Source organism: Sminthopsis crassicaudata, chromosome 5, assembly GCF_048593235.1.
Source record: "Sminthopsis crassicaudata isolate SCR6 chromosome 5, ASM4859323v1, whole genome shotgun sequence".
In the NCBI taxonomy this organism is placed as follows: Eukaryota; Metazoa; Chordata; class Mammalia; order Dasyuromorphia; family Dasyuridae; genus Sminthopsis; species Sminthopsis crassicaudata.
Window position 1 is genome coordinate 238,128,666 of NC_133621.1, and position 18,732 is coordinate 238,147,397.

At 34.3% G+C, this 18,732-nt stretch overlaps 1 protein-coding gene across 2 annotated transcripts in view; it reads right to left on the reverse strand.

The window, feature by feature from the left end:
- Positions 1-14,742, reverse strand: part of CNTN1 (contactin 1) — a 207,580-nt gene extending 192,838 nt beyond the window's left edge. The window contains exon 1 of one of the 2 annotated variants that reach the window (XM_074270571.1): positions 14,583-14,720. The gene's annotated coding sequence lies outside the window, so the exon portion shown is untranslated. Of the gene's footprint in view, positions 1-14,582 lie in introns of both variants that reach the window. The other variant, XM_074270572.1, reaches the window with a different exon arrangement.
- Positions 14,743-18,732: the final 3,990 nt, after the last annotated feature.

Genomic DNA, 18,732 nt, shown 5'->3' on the forward strand with positions numbered 1-18,732 from the left:
ATGCTTCACTCTGCATTCAGACTCCATAGTTCTTTCTATAATTATGGAGAGTCTATTCCACCAACAGTGCATTAATATCCCAGTTTTATCACATCTCCAACATTTATCACTCTCCTTTTCAATCATATTGGCAAATCTGATGCTTAGGAGATGATGCCTCAGAGTTGTTTCAGTTTGCATTTCTCTAATCAATACTGATTTAGAGCATCCTTTCATATGATTATAAATAGCTTTAATATCTTTATCTAAAAACTGCCTGTTCATAACTTTTGACCATGTTTGAATTGGATAGTATTTCTATTGTTACAAATTTCACTCAGTTCTCTATATATATTTGAGAAATTAGACTTTTATCTGCAACAGTAGCTGTAAAAAAATTTTCCCGGTTTTTTGCTTTCCTCTTAATTTTGGTTCCATGAAAAAACTAATTTAACGTAATCAAAATCAGCCATTTTGCATTCATAATGTTCTATCTCTAGTTTGGTCATAAATTCTTCCCTTCTCTGTGAAATGATCCAACCATCTGGAGAGCAATTTGGAACTATAGACAAAGGGCAATCGATACCCTTTCATCCAGCAATACCACTATTAGGTCTATATTACAAATCATAAAAAAGGTAAAAGATCTACACATGCAAAAATATTTATTGCAGTTCTTTTTGTGGTAACAGAGAATTGGAAACTGAGATGATGTCCATCAACTGGGGAATGGCTGAACAAGTTGTGGTATATGAATATAATGTAATATTCCATTGTGCTATAAGAAGTGATGAGCAGGCAGATTTTAGAGAAGCCTGGGAAGACTTCCATAAATTCATGTTGAGTGAAGTGAGCAGACCCAAGAGAATACTGTACACAGTAATAGCAACATGTGCAAAGGTGAACTATGATAGACTTAGCTCTTCTCACCAATACAATGATCCAAGATAATTCCAAAAGATTCATGACAAAAAATGCTAAGCATTCAGGGAAAAACTATAGTCTGAATGCATACTGAAGCATACTATTTTCATTTTTTCCCTATGTTTTTCTTTTTTGTTCTATTTCTTTTTATTTAATTATATACATAATATATATAATTTTATATAATTAATATAGAAATATGTTTAACATGATTGTACACATATAATCTATATCATATTGTTTGCTGTTTTGGAAAGGGGTAAAGGGAAGGAGAGAGGGAAAAAGGAAGATAAAAATTTGAAACTCAAAATTTTATTTAAAAAATGAATGTTGAAAACTATTTTCATATGTAGTTAGAAAAAAAGTAAAATACTATCTGCAAATTTTTAAAAATTCTTTCTTTCTCCATAGATTTGATAAGCAAATTATTACTTGCTCTCCTAATTTGCTTATGGTATCTTCTTTCATATCTAAATCATATGCTATTTTGACCTTACCATGGTATATGGTATGAGATATTGGCCTATACCTAATTTCTGCCATACTATTTTCCAGTTATCCTGGAAGTTTTTGTCAAACAGTGAGTCTTTATTCCAGAATCTGGAATTTTGAGGTTTACTAAATATAGTAATTTTAAGAAAAAAAGCTACTGGCAAATTAGATAAAATAACAGTATGTCCAAAACCTCTGAGTCTTAAACATCTTAATGTTTCTTAAGGACCTTCATTGAGAATAATTGCCCATGTCTTCAGAAAAAACTTAAAAGCATAGCATACTATATTCCCCCAAAATTTGCCTGTTTGATGATTTTTTTTTAAATTTTGCTTTTTAGGACTGTTTTGAAGTATTCCAGGTAAAATCCAGATGAGAACAGTTAGTGTGTAGTGGAGGCAGTGTGGAGGCAAAATTCAGTGAATAGCCACTTCTGTCCTACCAACTTAACATGAGAATGTCTACAATGCAAATAGAAAGCTGAGAGGAGCCCTTTTTTTTATCAGTAAGGGCATAGTGTAGCCAAAGACACATTTTGTTTTCTTTTCATTTATCTACAAAAAAAAAAAAAAAAAGAATTAGTTCAAAACCTCCATCCTCTTAAGCAAGTCTTAGATGATATATTCTCCCTTTGGAATCAAGCTGAGCTCCAAAAAAACTGATCTTATTCTTCATCATATTACTGATCAGACAGCTGTTTCCTCAAAAATAATTTGATCTCAACTGCATATCATTATTATTATCATTATTGTTATTACTTATGGATTTATTTCCCCTTTCTATAAAAGAAGATCCAGCAGTCACTAAGCCCTTGTCTGCTCTCATTTATTACAGCAGTAAATAAACATTTGGAAAGAAATTTTGATCTCTGTAGTGAACTAGAGAACAGAATAAAAGGCATGATGAGGGGGGGGAAAGTACTCAAAGCAATTTAACCTCTGAACAAGCACTAGTTTCTATAAAGACATAGTGTAACGAGAGAGAGACAGAGAGAGAGAGAAAGAGAGAGAGTGAGGGAGGAGAGAGAGAGAGAGAGAGAGAGAGAGAGAGAGAGAGAGAGAGAGAGAGAGAGAGAGAGAGTGTGTATACACCCGAATCCAATAGAAAACCTCAAAAAAACCAAGTGTATCAAGAGTAGGAAGTATGATTTTGCTATCAACACAGTTCCCACCCACTATATCTCTCCAATTCAAAGGGAAACATTCCTTAAATTCCATATATATCTTACAAATGACAAGGCCTATACCTAGCTCAAGAATTATCTACCACCTTTGCTAATGCTTGCCCATGTTCTCCCTATTTCAAAAAGAAACATCACTTAAAAAGATACACAATCCCCTTAAAACACTACATGTGGTGTTTAACATGTATTTGGACTACTTGGCATCTAGAGGAGGGAGTGGGGGAAAGAGAGGGGGAGTTGGAACACAAGGTTTTGCAAGAACTAATGTTGAAGAATTGTCCATGAATATGTTTTGAAAAATAAAAAGCTTTAATAAAAATTTTTTTAAAAAAAGGAAAAAACCCACTACATGTGGGCATCAAATTTTCATGGACATGCTAGGTAATGACAAACAAATTTAATATCCCTATATTGTTCACTATTGGAAACAAAATTCTGAAAGGGCACAGTAAATGAACAACATCAGGATGAGTGAAGTAGTTTAAACTTTTAATATACTCCTGCAAAAATGGGTGGAAACTACATATGATTTTACACATTGATACAGAAAGGAGAACAAGGAGAACTAATCCTTTTTTTTTTTCTTTTTTCTTTTTTCTTTTTTTGTAGATAAATGAAAAGAAAACAAAATGTGTCTTTGGCTACACTATGCCCTGCTGATGAAAAAAAGGGCTCCTCTCAGCTTTCTATTTGCATTGTAGATATTCTCATGTTAAGTTGGTAGGACAGAAGTGACTATTCACTGAATTTTGCCTCCACACTGCCTCCACTACACACTAACTGTTCTCATCTGGATTTTACCTGGATTTTACTTCAAAACAGTCCTAAAAAGCAAAATTTTTTAAAAAATCATCAAACAGGCAAATTTTGGGGGAATATATATGCTTTTAAGTTGGGTTCATCCTATTCCTCCCTTAAGAATTCTGGTTGGCCCATGCCTTTCCACTTTACAATCTTCCTCATCTACTCCTTACATGTTGTTCCTAGACATGTTCCCCCTAATTGGTCATACATCCCATGTTCAAAGATGGCAACTAATACCATGCTTGGTGTTAGGATTATTACAAGATGCTAAGTCACTGGAATGAATAGATAATAACTATCTAATTTAGCATGGTTCAGTATGATTGATCTGACCCTACAAGGAGATGTTATGGGCCAGAACTTAAAACAAGGTACTGAGTGGAATTGAGGAGACAATGGTTAAATCTAATTTAGCATTGATTTAATCCTACAACAAATAATGGTTTCCTCCTGCTATAATGATTGGTGTATACTCAGTGCGGAACACATAAGCGAAAAGCTCTCAGCACTTCGGGAGAACTTCAGGAAATTTCCAGGAGATTCACAACTAGGATTGACTTCTGGGAAATTCACAAGCCCACCCACCAGCCCATTCTCTGGGATGAGGAGTCAAGAGTCATTCCCACTTTCACCTTTGTGTTGGCTGGAAACATTCAGACAAGAGCTCTCAAGAACCAAGGACAGAGATAGGCCTCTATTAAAACTAGCTGAGCCCCAAGTGAAGGAGATAAGATTTTGGAAAAGACAATAAAGGATTTGGACTTTAACTCCTGGCTGCATTTGGGATTATTGAACTGAACTGAAACTAAGAAATAATCTAGAGACAACAGAACCTTACACGGGCTAGCTCTCTAGAGGACCTCAGGATCAGGCAAAATCGTTGGTCTTAGGGTGGAGAAATGAGAAGAGTTGCCACACAGCTGGTCCAAGATGGGAGTCTGGAGTCTGGAATCTGGAGTCTGGAGCCTGAAGTCTTCTACGGCTGAGAGCTGCGGCTGAGAGAGAGAGAACCCTCTGTCCCTGGGATTCCCCTTACATACCCCAGCCGACTACATCAGCACAGCACACTGGGCATGTGCAGCTGCAGAACATCACATCACCACATTACCCTATATATGTATATGCCAAGTACATGCCAACTAGAGTGACCACATTATTACATCAAATATGTGCTTAGAGAACCATCATCTCCCACCCAGTAGGCACTTAACTACAAGCACCCTGCTGTCCTAGATTCAAGTAAAATAAAAAACATCAGATAAAAAATCAGAACTCAAACCAGTACAGTATAAAATCACTCCTTTGAGACATCTGAGATGATGTTCACTATGAAATTGATGTCTGTAGACAAATATCATCACATTCTACTACTATCACATTCTAAGGTCTTTGAGACCTTTCAACCCATAAATGGTACAGGAATCAGATAACCGGTCAGGAGAAAATTACTAAGAATCCATTGCTGGCACTCAGTGTAGGACTCTCTTGCATTCCCCAGTTCTAGGGAAGTCACAGAACTAAGAGGAGCACAGCTCACTAGTGCCCATGATTTCAGTGGTGCAGGAACTCTGATCACAGTTACAGGGTACAGAAGAGTGCTTGTGGTCATTCAAAAACCAGAGCACAAGTCAGAAGACCAGTGAACACACCTCTCCTTAGATTATACTACCTTAGAAGAACCAAAAACCTACAGATCACAGAGCTAGCTCTAAAAACAGCAGTAAGAAAAACCTGAAGCTTAGGATAGTATCACTGCCAATTGATCAGAGACCAATTTAAACATAAAGTTTAAAGTCAAGAAATAGGCTTGAAAAAAAATCAGCAAGAAATAAACAAAAACAAAAGAAAATGATCATAACAAATTATCATGGTGACAGAAAAGATGAAGACACAAAACAAGAAGAAAGACAAAAATGTCAAATCATGTATAAACAAAGCCTTTAAAAAAAAAGGGGGGGGGGGAATCCAATACAAGCCCAACAAGAATTTCTGGAAAAGCTCAAAAAAGATGTTAAAATAAAATAGGAGAGGAAAAATTGATCAAAGAAGTGAAAGTTATGCAAGAAATTCACTTTTTAAAAAGATTAACACTAGCCATATGAAAAGATGCTCCAAGTCATTATTAATCAAAGAAATGATATCTCAGAGTTGTCTTAATTTGCATTTCTTTGATTAATAACATGTATTGGTCAACCTGCCATCTGGGGGGGGGGTCGGGGGGGGAAGGAGAGGAAAAATTGGAACAAAAGGTTTGGCAATTGTCAATGTTATAAAATTACCCATGCAAATATCTGATAAATAAAAACTATTAAAAAAAGAAGAAGAAGAAGAAAGAAAAGAAAAGAAAAGAAAAGAAAAGAAAAGAAAAGAAAAGAAAAGAAAAGAAAAGAAAAGAAAAGAAAAGAAAAGAAAAGAAAAGAAAAGAAAAGAAAAGAAAAGAAAAGAAAAGAAAAGACCAACAGGATGATTTCAGAAAGGCCTGGAGAGACTTACATGAACTGATGCTGAGTGAAATGAGCAGGACCAGGAGATCATTATATACTTCAACAACAATACTGTATGAGGATGTATTCTGATGGACATGGCCCTCTCCAACAATGAGATGAACCAAATCAGTTCCAATAGAGCAATAATGAATTGAACCACCTACACCAGCAAAAGAACTCAGGGAGGTGAAAATGAACCACTACATAGAATTCCCAATCCCTCTATTTTTGTCCATCTGCATTTTTTATTTCCTTCGCAGGCTAATTGTATACTATTTCAAAGTCCGATTCTTTTTGTACAGCAAAATAACTGTATGGACATGTGTGTGTGTGTGTGTGTGTGTGTGTGTGTGTGTGTGTGTGTGTGTATACACACACACACACATATATATATGTATATATATATTGTATTTAATTTATACTTTAACATATTTAACATGTATTAGTCAACTTGTCATCTGGGGGAGGGGGTGGGGGGAAGGAGGGGAAAAATTGGAATTGATTTGGCAATTGTCAATGCTGTAAAATTACCCATGCATATATCTTGTAAATAAAAAGCTATTAAAAAAAAAAAAAAAAAAAGATTAACAGCTTGGTAAAAGAGGTACAAAAAAAGTCTAAAGAAAAAAAATAAAAATCACAACTGGCCAAATCAAAAAAGAGGTAACAAAATTAATTGAAGAAAAGAGCCCCTTGAAATATAAATTGTCCAAATGAAAAACAAAGTGCAAAAGCTCACTGAGAAAATAATTCCTTAAAAATCAGAATTGGGTAAGTGGAAGCTAACAACTCTATAAGGAATCAAGAAACAATAAAACAAAATCAATATTATGTAAAGTAGAAGGAAATATGAACTATCTCATCAGAAAAAATAAATGATCTGAAAATGATTGAAGAGAGACAATTTTAGAATCATTGGACTTTCTAAAAGTCATAATCCAAAAGGGGCTAGATAACACATTTCAAGAAATTATCAAAGAAAATGAACTACAACATAAATTTAAAATTGAAAAAATCCACTAATCACCTCCTGAAAAAGATCCCAAAATGAAAACTCCCAGGAATATTATAACTAAATTTTGGAACTCCCAGATCAAAGAGAAAATATTGCAAGAAACCACAAGGAAGCAATTCACATCTCATGGAGCCTCAGTCGGACTAACACAAGATTTAGTAGTTTCTATATTAAAGGATCAGAGGTTTTAAAATGTGAATGGAGAGCAAAAGAGCTAAAATTAAAATCAACATCACGTAACCAGTAAAACTGAGTCTATATCTTCAGGAGGGAAAAAAAAAAAAAGGATATTCAATGAATAGAAGATTTTGAAGCATTCCTGAGGAAAAGACCAGCGCTGAATAGAAAATTTGACTTTCAAATATAAGATGTAAGAGAAGCATAAAAAGTTCAACAGAAAGAAATCATAAGGGATTCAATAAGATTAAAATGTTTACATTCCTTCCTAGGAAAATGACATCATTTGTAACTCCTACAAACATTATCATTATTAGGACAGTAAAAAATAGGACAGAGACAGAGGACATAAAGGAAACAGGTGTGAGTTGACTATGACAGGATATGTTTAAAAAATAAAATGAAAGAGTAAAAAAGATGAATGCACTGGGAGAAGGAAGAAAAAAGAGGCAGAAAGGGGTAAATTATGTCATAAAAAGGATGAATGAAATAAAGAACTTCTACAACGGAGGGGAAGATGAGGGTGGGAGGTAACATTTGAACTTTACTCTCATTAGAAACAGCTCAAAGATGGAATAATATGCACATTGAATTGGGTATCTTTCTTTCCCTACTAGGAAGTAGAAGAGGAAGGGAAAAAGAAAAGAAAGGAGCATAAGGGAAAGTGGATCAAGTAGATGGATCAGAAGCAAAACGGAATTTTGAGGAAGGACAAGATAAAAGGAAAGAGTCACACACACAGAAATAAAGAGAAAAATTGAGAAAGAGAAGAATAAACATGGTGAAATAGAATGGAAAAAAATATAGAGTTAGTAATCATAACATGTAAACATGAATGAGATAATAGCAGAATAGATCAAAAACCAAAATCCAACAATATTTTGTTGTAAAAATAAGTAAAAATAAGGAGCTGAAACAGAATCTTTTATGCTTCAGCTGATGTTAAAAAAAACAAAAAACAACCAAATAGGGGACAGCAATCAAGATTTCAAACAAATCAAAAGCAAAAATAGATCTAATTAAAAGTGAAAAACTAGGAAACTACATTTTGCTAAAAGGCACCATTGAGAGACAAAATAAGAAAATAGGAAAAATTTACTGCATATTTCTCTGATAAAGGCTTTATTTCTCAAATATATAGAGAATTGAATAAAATTTAAAAACAAGAATCATTCCTTAATTGATAAATGGTTCATGTTCAAAAGAAGAAAATAAAGTCAAATGAAAAAATTCCCTAAATCACTATAGATTAGGAAAATGCAAAATTAAAACAACTCTGAAGATTGACTAATAAGACAGAGAAAGAAAGCAAAATATGTTGTCAGAGATGTGAGAAAATTTGGATTACTGCATTGTTACATTGTTGGTGGAGTTATGAACTGATTCAACTATTCAGTAGAGCATTTGGAACTATGCCCAAAAAACTGTGCATACCTTTTGATCCAACAATACCACTACAAGATCTACATCCCAAAGACATTAAAAAAAAAAAAAGTAAAAGGACTCGTGTACAAAATATTTGTGGTGGCAAAGAATTAGAAATTGAAGAAATGTCCACTAACTGGGAAATGTCTGAACAAGTTGTATGCAACAGAATACTATAAGCAATGATGTACAGGAGGCTTTCAAAAAAACCTGAGATTTACATAAACTGATGTAAAGTGAAATGAGGCAGAACTAAGAGAAAATGGCATACAACTACAATGTTATACAATATGATCAATTATGAATGACTTATCTATTCTCAGCAATAGAAGGATCTAAAACAATTTTGAAAGGCTTATAAAAAATGCTATCCATCTACAGAAAAAAGAATGGATGGAGTCTAAATACAGAGTGAAATAACCTTTTTAAATTTTCTTTATTATTATTATTACTAGTCTGTTTTCTTCTGCAACATAATTAATATGGTAATGTTTTACATGACTGAAAATTATTAATATATGAAATTAATATATTTCTCAAGTAAGGACAAAAAAAGGGAGACAGAATTTGGAACTCAATTTTTTTTTAATTTTAAATTATGTTTTACATGTCATTGAGGAAAAAATAAAAATAAAATGTTAAAACAAATAAAAGGTATCATAGACAATGAAATATTATTAACACTATGGTATAACATCCAAATTCTTCAAGAAAACTTTAAATGAGTTCCCATAAGAAATAGAAACAATAAGTTCCTCAACTTTCCCCTCATCTCACAGATTTCAGGACTGGGTTTCTTTGTTTGTTTTGGGAGGTTAGTCAGTTCTTGGCAATTACCTAACTTCTTTTAGACCTGATCTCATTTTATCCTATACTTTTACTTGGCAGCGAATCTCCTTTCAGATGGCATCATTTCATTTCTTATTCAAGCTAGTCAGACTTACGATGAAACTTGCCTTATATAATGGAATATACATAATTTTATTACTACTTTATTAAGCACTGGGGCAATCAATATTGAAATCAACATATAACAAATGCATACTGTTATACACAGTAATGTATACTCTGGAGTATACAATACTCCGGAGTATACAATACTCTGGAGGCCCTGCAAGGTTTAAATAAAGCATGATTTGTATCCTCCTAGAGTTTTAATCTAGTAGAAACTTAATACACAATATAACACAAATTCATTAGAGATGTCCAATTCATATGTGATGTCCAAAGAGGAAGAATATCAGTGACTGACTGTATGTAGGGCTGTAGTGATTTCATGAAGGTCTAGCATTTAATTTGGGCTTTGAAGATGTTAAAAAGAAATTGATTAAGGGAAAAAAAGGAATGTTACCCTAAGTGTTCTTGAGTTATTTGTGTTTTAACTGTCTAACTATATTATAATTGTCTGATGAACAAGAACCACTCCACTCCTGACTCTCCAAACCTTCTCCACCATGCCACAAAAGTCTTCTCAACAAGAAGTTAACTATTCTACTGAAGTACCTTCCTACCACCTTCAATTAAAGGAAAGTGACCAAGCCAGCCACATTTCACTTCTTCTATATATGACCCTTCCATAGTAGATAAATCGATCTTCTTAATATGCTCTGAATACATGTGTCTGATTCACGCTCATGTTATTCTCCCTTGCATTATTTTCTCATTCTTTTCCAACTCAAATTCTATATATCTTTAAGGTCCCTCTCAAAATGCAATTCTTCTGTGAAACCTTAATATTCTTTTCCAACTTTTCACCTGAGGCTGGAAGTAATTTGCCCTTCTTGAAGATGCCACCTCACTAATTAATGACTATTGTTTTTTAATCACTAATTGTACATTTTTATACTATTTTCTAAACTGTTAACTATATATCTATATCTATACATACATATATAGTGTAAAAATGTACAATTAGTGATTTTGCATATATATATCATATTTGCCAAACTAAATATTTTAAAAAGATCATGTATAACATTTTTTATTTTCCATAGTCCTTTATATATAATTGATGAATAAATGTCTATTGCTTAATGTTAATGTTTTATGTGAATTCAAAGTATTTTCAATATTATATTAACTACATAATGAAAATATTTTCCTTTCCTACTTAACTCAGAGAAAGTGATTCCTGTTCAAACCTCTGTTGCTTATCATCACTTTCCTATCTTCTCTATAATTCTCAAAATCTAATTACTTTCTAATAATATTAGAAGAAAAAAGGGTTAATTTTCAAAACATCATGTTAACTTATAGGTTATAATGTATTAATTTTGTGATGGTGATAATTCTTTCCATACTTGGATAAGCTAGTCTTTAAAGATTTGAGAAGTAAAGTAAATGTTTTGGAAGCAAATTAGCTATGTTGCTAAGTAAGAAGTATAGAAAAAATTAGATCAAGCCTGAAAGAAATTTATCAGTTGCAAAATATGAATTATTTGAAAAATGAATACTGAAATATGAAAACTGAAAATATAACCAAGAACTGGCAAAATTAAAATATCCGTTTTGATATTAAGGCAGTCCTTTATCCTCTCTTGATCTCAGTATTCTCATCTCTGGTTTTGGACTAGGTAATCTATATGGTTCATTTCAACTCTAAAGTTCTAGTATTTAAATTTCTGATAATCCATCTTTTCATAAACATATTTAGTGAGTGACATATATTTTCAAACATATATAGTAATTTAGGAACATATATAAGTTTTCAAAGTGTACAGTATAATAGAGTGCTATACTGAAAAGTGAATGGGCCTCAAAATCAGAAAAACTTCAGGTCCTACTTCTGATACATAATAGATGTGTGACCTTTAGCAAATCATTTAACCTCTCAGTGCCCGAGATAATTCTCTAAAACTATATCTTTAAAGATGTTGATTTGCTTTTCTAGCTCTTATTTCTCCCTGGTAATTTTCTACATAAGCCCAGTTCCCTTCTTACCTTACCACTCCCTCCCCACTCCCAAGAAAACAATGCAGTAAGTTATAACTCAGTTCATAGGATCTGAGAGCTGGAAAAAAATCTCAGCAGGCATCTAGTAAAACATCCATACACTAAAGAGATCACTAAGTCTTGAGTTCTATTAATATTTCAAAAACCTGAGTCCACCTCTAAGACAACCATAAAAAGCATTTGATTCTGTAGAGCAAAATGTACCCTTAAAGGTTCTTCTCCAACAGTGTCTCCCATGCAGATGTTATAACATTATACAACATTTTTTGGTTAAAAACCATAGCATAAAAACCTTTGTTCAATATTCTCATTAGCAATATTAAATGAGACATCAAGCAGAGAGACTGATGATTACCAGAAATTATCTGCCACTGATACTAAGAATGTCTAATGTAGAGACCAAAAAGAAGAGAGATTCTCAATAGATATTGAGTTCCTATTGCTTATCTTGCTTGCAGCAGTCATTGTGTTGATTGCATTAGGCCTTTAGAAAAGAGATTTACAACCAAAGATTTCAACCTTAGTCAAACAGTAGAAACAAGTGAAGGCCTGTTGGCCAGATTGTAATATTCCTTGATCTGGTTCATAAATGCATATAACCTGGACAGATGCTATTAATGAATAATACTCAGAAACAAGAATTAAAGAGAAAGAGAGGGTAAATTGTTTTGCAATTGGGAGATTGTGCAGTGACTGCAATGACAAGTTTTTCCCTGAAACAAAGGCCCATCTGAATACTATGTTCATACTTATGCTATATGATTTACACATCACAGATTACTGTCTCTCTGAAGAATCAAAACTATCAGCCAGCCAAAGAGCAAGGAAGAGGTATATAGTGTGTGTAAAAGATTATGAAATTTTATAATATGAGGTCCCATTTAGGAACTTTGACATAGAAGCCTGGGCAAATTTTGCCTTTAAAAGCTTCAAAGGTCAATTTTCCTGTCTTTCTGATTGTGATAAAAATCTTCTAGGAAATATCAAATAATAAAGTCAGAGATATAAAGATATAAAGTAAATCAATAAGAAAATTTTTCCAATGCTTTGCCCTAATAATTCAAGGTTTTAGGTAAGAAGAATACATAATAATAGTAGCATTTAATAGTAAAATAGCTTTTTACTCATAAATACTCATAATTTAATAAGAACAGATATAGGCTAGGTATGAATAATTGGTTTTAATAGTACAACAACATTGGCACCAAATTGATATCAGCAACCACACAAAAATTTGGAACTTAACCTAATCACCACAAACCAAAGTAGTGGAAAAACAAAATGTCACATTAGGAGAATGGTCTATTCCTACCAATTTTTTTTTGTGAAGTACATGAGAAACTATTTGGCTTCTCTAAACTTCTACTATAAAAAGGAGGAGGATTAATAAATTAGAAAATTTCAGAATACTGGGAGAATAAATATATTTAGGAAAATAAGATGTACATTAAGTTTCTTAGGAAGAGATAGAATATGAAGCTTCCAATAGAACACCTTTAAATAAGCAAAGGTTACAGCAGGACTTCCCCTCTAGTCTACCTGAACCCCCTTTTACCCTATCTTTATTCATAGACCCAGGATGAGGGAGGATAGCTCTCCCATTCTAAGATTGTGTTAATAAGACTGTTAAAAGTAAATAGAGACACCAAAAATCATAAAGGTATCATCTATGTCTCTAAAACTGAATTTTTTTCAACGTAATAAATTATTTTACAAATAGACACATGTTGTGACACTTAACAGAAATGAACATAGAAAAATAAATACTAGAAAACTTCTGAATGTGCTTAAATATGTTATTTAAAAATACTAGTTCTGCTGTATATTGTTGAATTGCTTATTTTCATTATGGTAGGGATTTCAACGTCGCCATACTATTAAGCGTCTCTAGTTTTCCTCCTGCAAAATTTGATCTTCCTCTTCTCTTTCTATTTTCAGATTGCTTCAGAAAGCCAAGGCAGCTCTTTTACCAAGGACCATCAGGGCATGTGTGAGTTATCTTATAGCTCTGTGCTGATAAGCATTTGCATCTATTCATGCAATGGATTTTAGTGGAATAAATGGAGAAAAGGATTATTAAGCTTGTTCTCCCTACCCCCACCCCTTCCAAGCATTGTGTGAAAGAACTCTCAGAACTGGGTATCATAAATTTCTTAAGAATGACTCCAATATATTTTCCCTGCAACACTGCTGGTGCTTACTGCTTGAAGCAATCTGACAGCAACAGTAATGGCCACAAGGCCAATCTGTAAAGCCCATATGCAGTCATCTGAAAGTCTGCCAAAGGCCTCCTTGCCCATCAAACCATGATTGGTTTACTCTTCCGGAATCCCCATGGTCAAACACTTCTGTCTCAAAACCCTGTGGAAAGTGGGTTCCTAATGGGCAGCAATAGACAAGGAGGAAAAGGATAGCAGTAAGATGATCCATCTGCTCCCTCCTCCCTGCTGTCTGCTGCAAACACCTGAGGACCAGAATCTTCTGAATAAGGGTGTGATTGATCAGAAATATCTAGTCAATGCACAAACTTAAAAAAAAAAATTAAATAAGGCCGACTTTCACTTCGAGTCTAGGGAAGAAACAAGTTCCTCACTCCAGTACCACACCCGATTATTCCAATAAATAGTTGAATTTAGGAAAAGATGAAGCAATGAGTGGGGGAACTCTTTCTGTCTCTCCTTCACTCTCTGGGGTAAGTCTTCTTTCATGAAAAATAAAGAAGAGGAGAGAAAATTTGTCAGAATTTGTACCCTGTTACTGATATTTCTGCTAATCCCCATTCCTTTCCAGTCCAGGTTAGCATAGATTTGCCAGACAAATCACAGGCATCCGATGCCACTGAATCTGAGCGTTCAGTACAGGGCTTCAGGTTTATGGTTTATTACCGTTTCCAGAGGATGCTTGATGCCCTTCTCTCTGTCCTTATTCGCACATGTTCCTATATCTCCCTTACTTCTCTCAGCTTCCTCAAGCAATCCACACTTGGCATTTTTTCAATAAAACCTAATAAAGCAAACTCAATTAGGGCGGGGTAATGAGAGAGGATTGGAAAGGAAATGATTGCAGGAAAATACGCATTATTTAGCATATCAGCAAAGAAGAAAAAGAAAAAAAAAAAAAAAAAAAAAAAAGGCTTGATTCTTACCTGCACCTTGGGTGTCCTTTTGCCGCACAGTTGGGATGTAGCCTACAGGTTCTTCACTTCCGCCGCAGACACCTTGTAGAGAGCATTCTTTACACCAAACCTCACCCTTCCCTCCCTCCTGGAGATCGCCTTCAGGGGATCCTTCCTTAGCTACTAGACTGCATAAACCCGACCTTTCTGAGCAGTTATTGGGGACCTCAGGGCGAGTAGGGCGGTGGCCAGGGAGAAGCAGCTGCCTGTGATTGGACTTAGGAGATATCACTCGAAAGCCTGACTGGGGTTTTTACATGGGCGGGGAAGTACGGGAAAAGCCCAAAAGACTGCAGTCCGGGCTCAGAAATCCATTACTGCTGCCACTGGCGTTTCTAAATCCAGAAATCTTAGAAGGAAAAGGAAATTTGCCTTGAAGCCTAGTTATTTGAATCCCCAGGTAGAAGGGAGGGGCTAGCCAGAACCACCATCTTCAATTTCTTCTGCAGAGATCATCTGAGCTATGTGAATGCCTGCGCGCGCGCACATACGCTCTCTCCCTCTCCCTTTCCCTCTTCTCCTTCTCCCTCTCCTTCTTCCTCTCTCTCTCCCTCCCTCCCTCTCACTCTCTGTCTCCCTCTCCCTTTCCCTCTTCTCCTTCTTCCTCTCTCTCTCCCTCTCTCCCTCTCACTCTCCGTCTCCCTCTCCCTTTCCCTCTTCTCCTTCTCCCTCTCCTTCTTCCTCTCTCTCTCTTCCTCCCTCCCTCTCCCTCTCCGTTTCCTTCTGTCTCTCTCAGTTTCCCTCTCTGTGTGTCTTTCTGTCTCTGTCTGCCTTTCTCTCTCACGGGAACTTCAGAAATACAGTATAGATTCAGTCTAAAGAATAAAATATTGAAAATCTAATTGAAAATATTTTAAGAATGTACACGATACATTTTTTTCTGTTTGGGACTTAAATATAATAACTGGAAATCAATTGATAAAGAAAAATGGTCTCTGTTGAAAAAACCCTGGAAAATGAATTATCTAAATTAGTGGTTTCCATTTTTTTTATTGTGCACCCTACATACTAACACAGACATATATGTGTATCTATGTATCTATTTTATATAAATTGTATCTATATACTAACTTATGTTGACTCAGTGACCTTCTCTTTCCCACTCCTGCTTGTCAGTGTGGTAGAGGCTCTGCTAGGAAAGAAAACACAGAATATACAGCTTTTAGCATTACTGCTCTGTCATGTACCTTGACTTGTGATACTTGTATATATACAATTTTACAAATTTTATGTACACTTACATGTACATGTATATGTAATATGTATGTATAATATGTGTGTATATTTATATGCAGCCAGAGACAACTAGGTGGTCCAATGAATGGAACTTTAGACCTGGAGTCAGGGAGACTTGAGTTCCAATTCTGCCTCAAAACACTTATTAGCTGTATGATCCTGGGCAAGTCACTCTCCTTGCCTCAATCCCTGCTTTGTAAAATGAGCTGGAAAAGAAAATGATAAACTACTCCAGTATCTTTGCCAAGAAGATCCCAAATGGGGTCATGAAGAGTTGGACACAATTGAAATAATTAAAACAAAAACAATATTTATATGTGCACAATTAAGACAACTCTGAGATACCACAACACACCTGTCAGATTGGCTAAGATGACAGGAACAAATAATGATGAATGTTGGAGGGGATGTGGGAAAATTGGGACACTGATGCATTTTCGGTGGAGTTGTGAAAGAATCCAACCATTCTGGAGAGCAATCTGGAACTATGCCCAAAAAGTTATCATACTGTGCATACCCTTTGATCCAGCAGTGCTACTACTGGGATTATATCCCAAAGAAATACTAAAGAAGGGAAAGGGACATGTATATGCCAAAATGTTTGTGGCAGCTCTTTTTGTAGTGGCTAGAAACTGAACGGATGCCCATCAATTGGAAAATGTTTGGGTAAATTATGGTATATGAATGTTATGGAATATTATTTTTCTTACAGAACAATTTCTTACAGAAATGACCAGCAGGATGAATACAGAGAAGCTTGGAGAGACTTACATGAACTGATGCTGAGTGAAATGAGCAGAACCAGGAGATCATTATATACTTCAACAACGATACTGTATGAGAATGTATTTTGATGGAAGTGGATATCTTCAACAACAAAAAAAGATGTAATTCAGTTCCAGTTGATCAATGATGGATAGAATCAGCTACACCCAGAGAAGAAACACTGGGAAATGAGTGTAAACTGTTTGCATTTTTGTCTTTCTTCCCATGTTATTTTTACTTTTTGAATCCAATTCTTCCTGTGTAACAAGAAATTCGGTTCTGCACACATATATTGTATCTAGGATAACATATTTAACATGTATAAGACTGCCTGCCATCTAGGAGAGGGGGTGGAAGGAAGGAGGGGAAAATTCGGAACAGAAGTGAGTATAAGGGATAATGTTGTAAAAAATTACCCATGCATATGTACTGTCAAAAAAATTATAATTATAAAATTAATAAAACATGTTTTAAAAATGTATATGTGCACACATACATATATGCATATAAATAGGCTTGGATACCAACATGTATGTTTTCATTAAAGACAATAAATTGGAGAAGCATTAAGATACTGGTAATCTTATGGAAGATGGTTAGCAAGGAAAAATGCTAGGGGGAAAAGTATGTAATTTTCTATTTACTTTGCCTTCTATTTTACCAAAGTTACTCTCAACTTCAATTATGAGAGAAATTCGTATCCCAATTCCTATTAACTGGAATGCAACAAAAAATGATATTTGGTAAGAACTCAAAAATACTATTCTTTTGACTTATGAATTACAAAGTATTAGCCCTCTCTAGATTCTGAAGAGTAAGTAAATAGAGAAAGGAGCAAGTATAATTTAATCTGAAGTATTTCAGATTTTTTTTCAAGATGTTTACTAAGGGTAAGAGGGCTCAACACTCCTGTATAAATCACTGTTGACCTCTGTGTGAGATGTAGAAGACTCTTACCCAAAATGACTACTCAGAGATCACTCAAAGTAGAAAGCAGAAAGGTTGTTTATTAAATCTCCAGAGGATGAGCAGTTCTATTATGAGATAGGAGAAAGAGAAAGCTTGTGGTAGGAGGGCTAAAGAAGTAATAAAGATACATAGCTTTTATACAAGAGAGAATATCACATATAAGAGAGTATTGAGAAGGGTGGGGGGAGGCATCTAATTGGTTGTTGCTATCCCTAGAGATTGGAATGGAAGGTTTCTGTTTCCCTGAGATCACCTGATTTCTAGGAAACAGAAAATCAGGCCTTCAGGCTTTTGATAATCAAGCATACAGTGGTAAATATGGGCCTGCACATATTGTACTTATGCAGATCAAACACAGAAAAAATGAAAATAAAATACAAAAAAAAGAATTCACACATTCCTATAAATTCTTCACCTTATCTCTCTATTCCACATACCTCCTAAAAAGTTTTGTAATTACTAAGAACATTTTAATGGGTTTTTTTTTTAAAGGATGTATCCCACAAACTTCATCATATAATGGTACTCAATAGGCAGTGCAAGATAATATCTCCATTTGGGAAAAAGAGAGAGATTTGAAGTATTTTAATCTCCTAAAAGAACACTTGAATTGTAACTAATCTTGGCAACAGGGTTTAATTAGCTATACAGCTTAAAAAAGTAAAATTTTAGCAAGTCATTGGATTTGTTTAACAATGATATGTACTAAATTATAAAGGAAATATTCAGTGGAATGAATATTATCTTGGGTTAAAATGTAGGATTTGAATAAACAAAAGCAAGTTATATAGTATGAGTAAAGGGTTTTAGAGAATTGAAAACAGAAATAAAAAAGAAAATTTGCAAGACCACTGAAAGGATATGTGTATACACCCTACACACACTTAGCCCTATTTGATTCTATATGTAGATATATATATCTACATATATATGGAAGTTTTATATATTCATATGCATATGTATATATATACATATATATGCATATATGTGGAAGTTAATAATATATAAGGAAGGTTTGAGTTGTCAAACCACAAGAGAGAGATATAAAAATGAAAAAGTTTAAATATGTTGAGAAGATTTGAGGAAGTTTGACTTTTATTTAAAAAGAAAAGTTGTATATTTAACATGTCTGCCATCTAGGGGAGGAGGT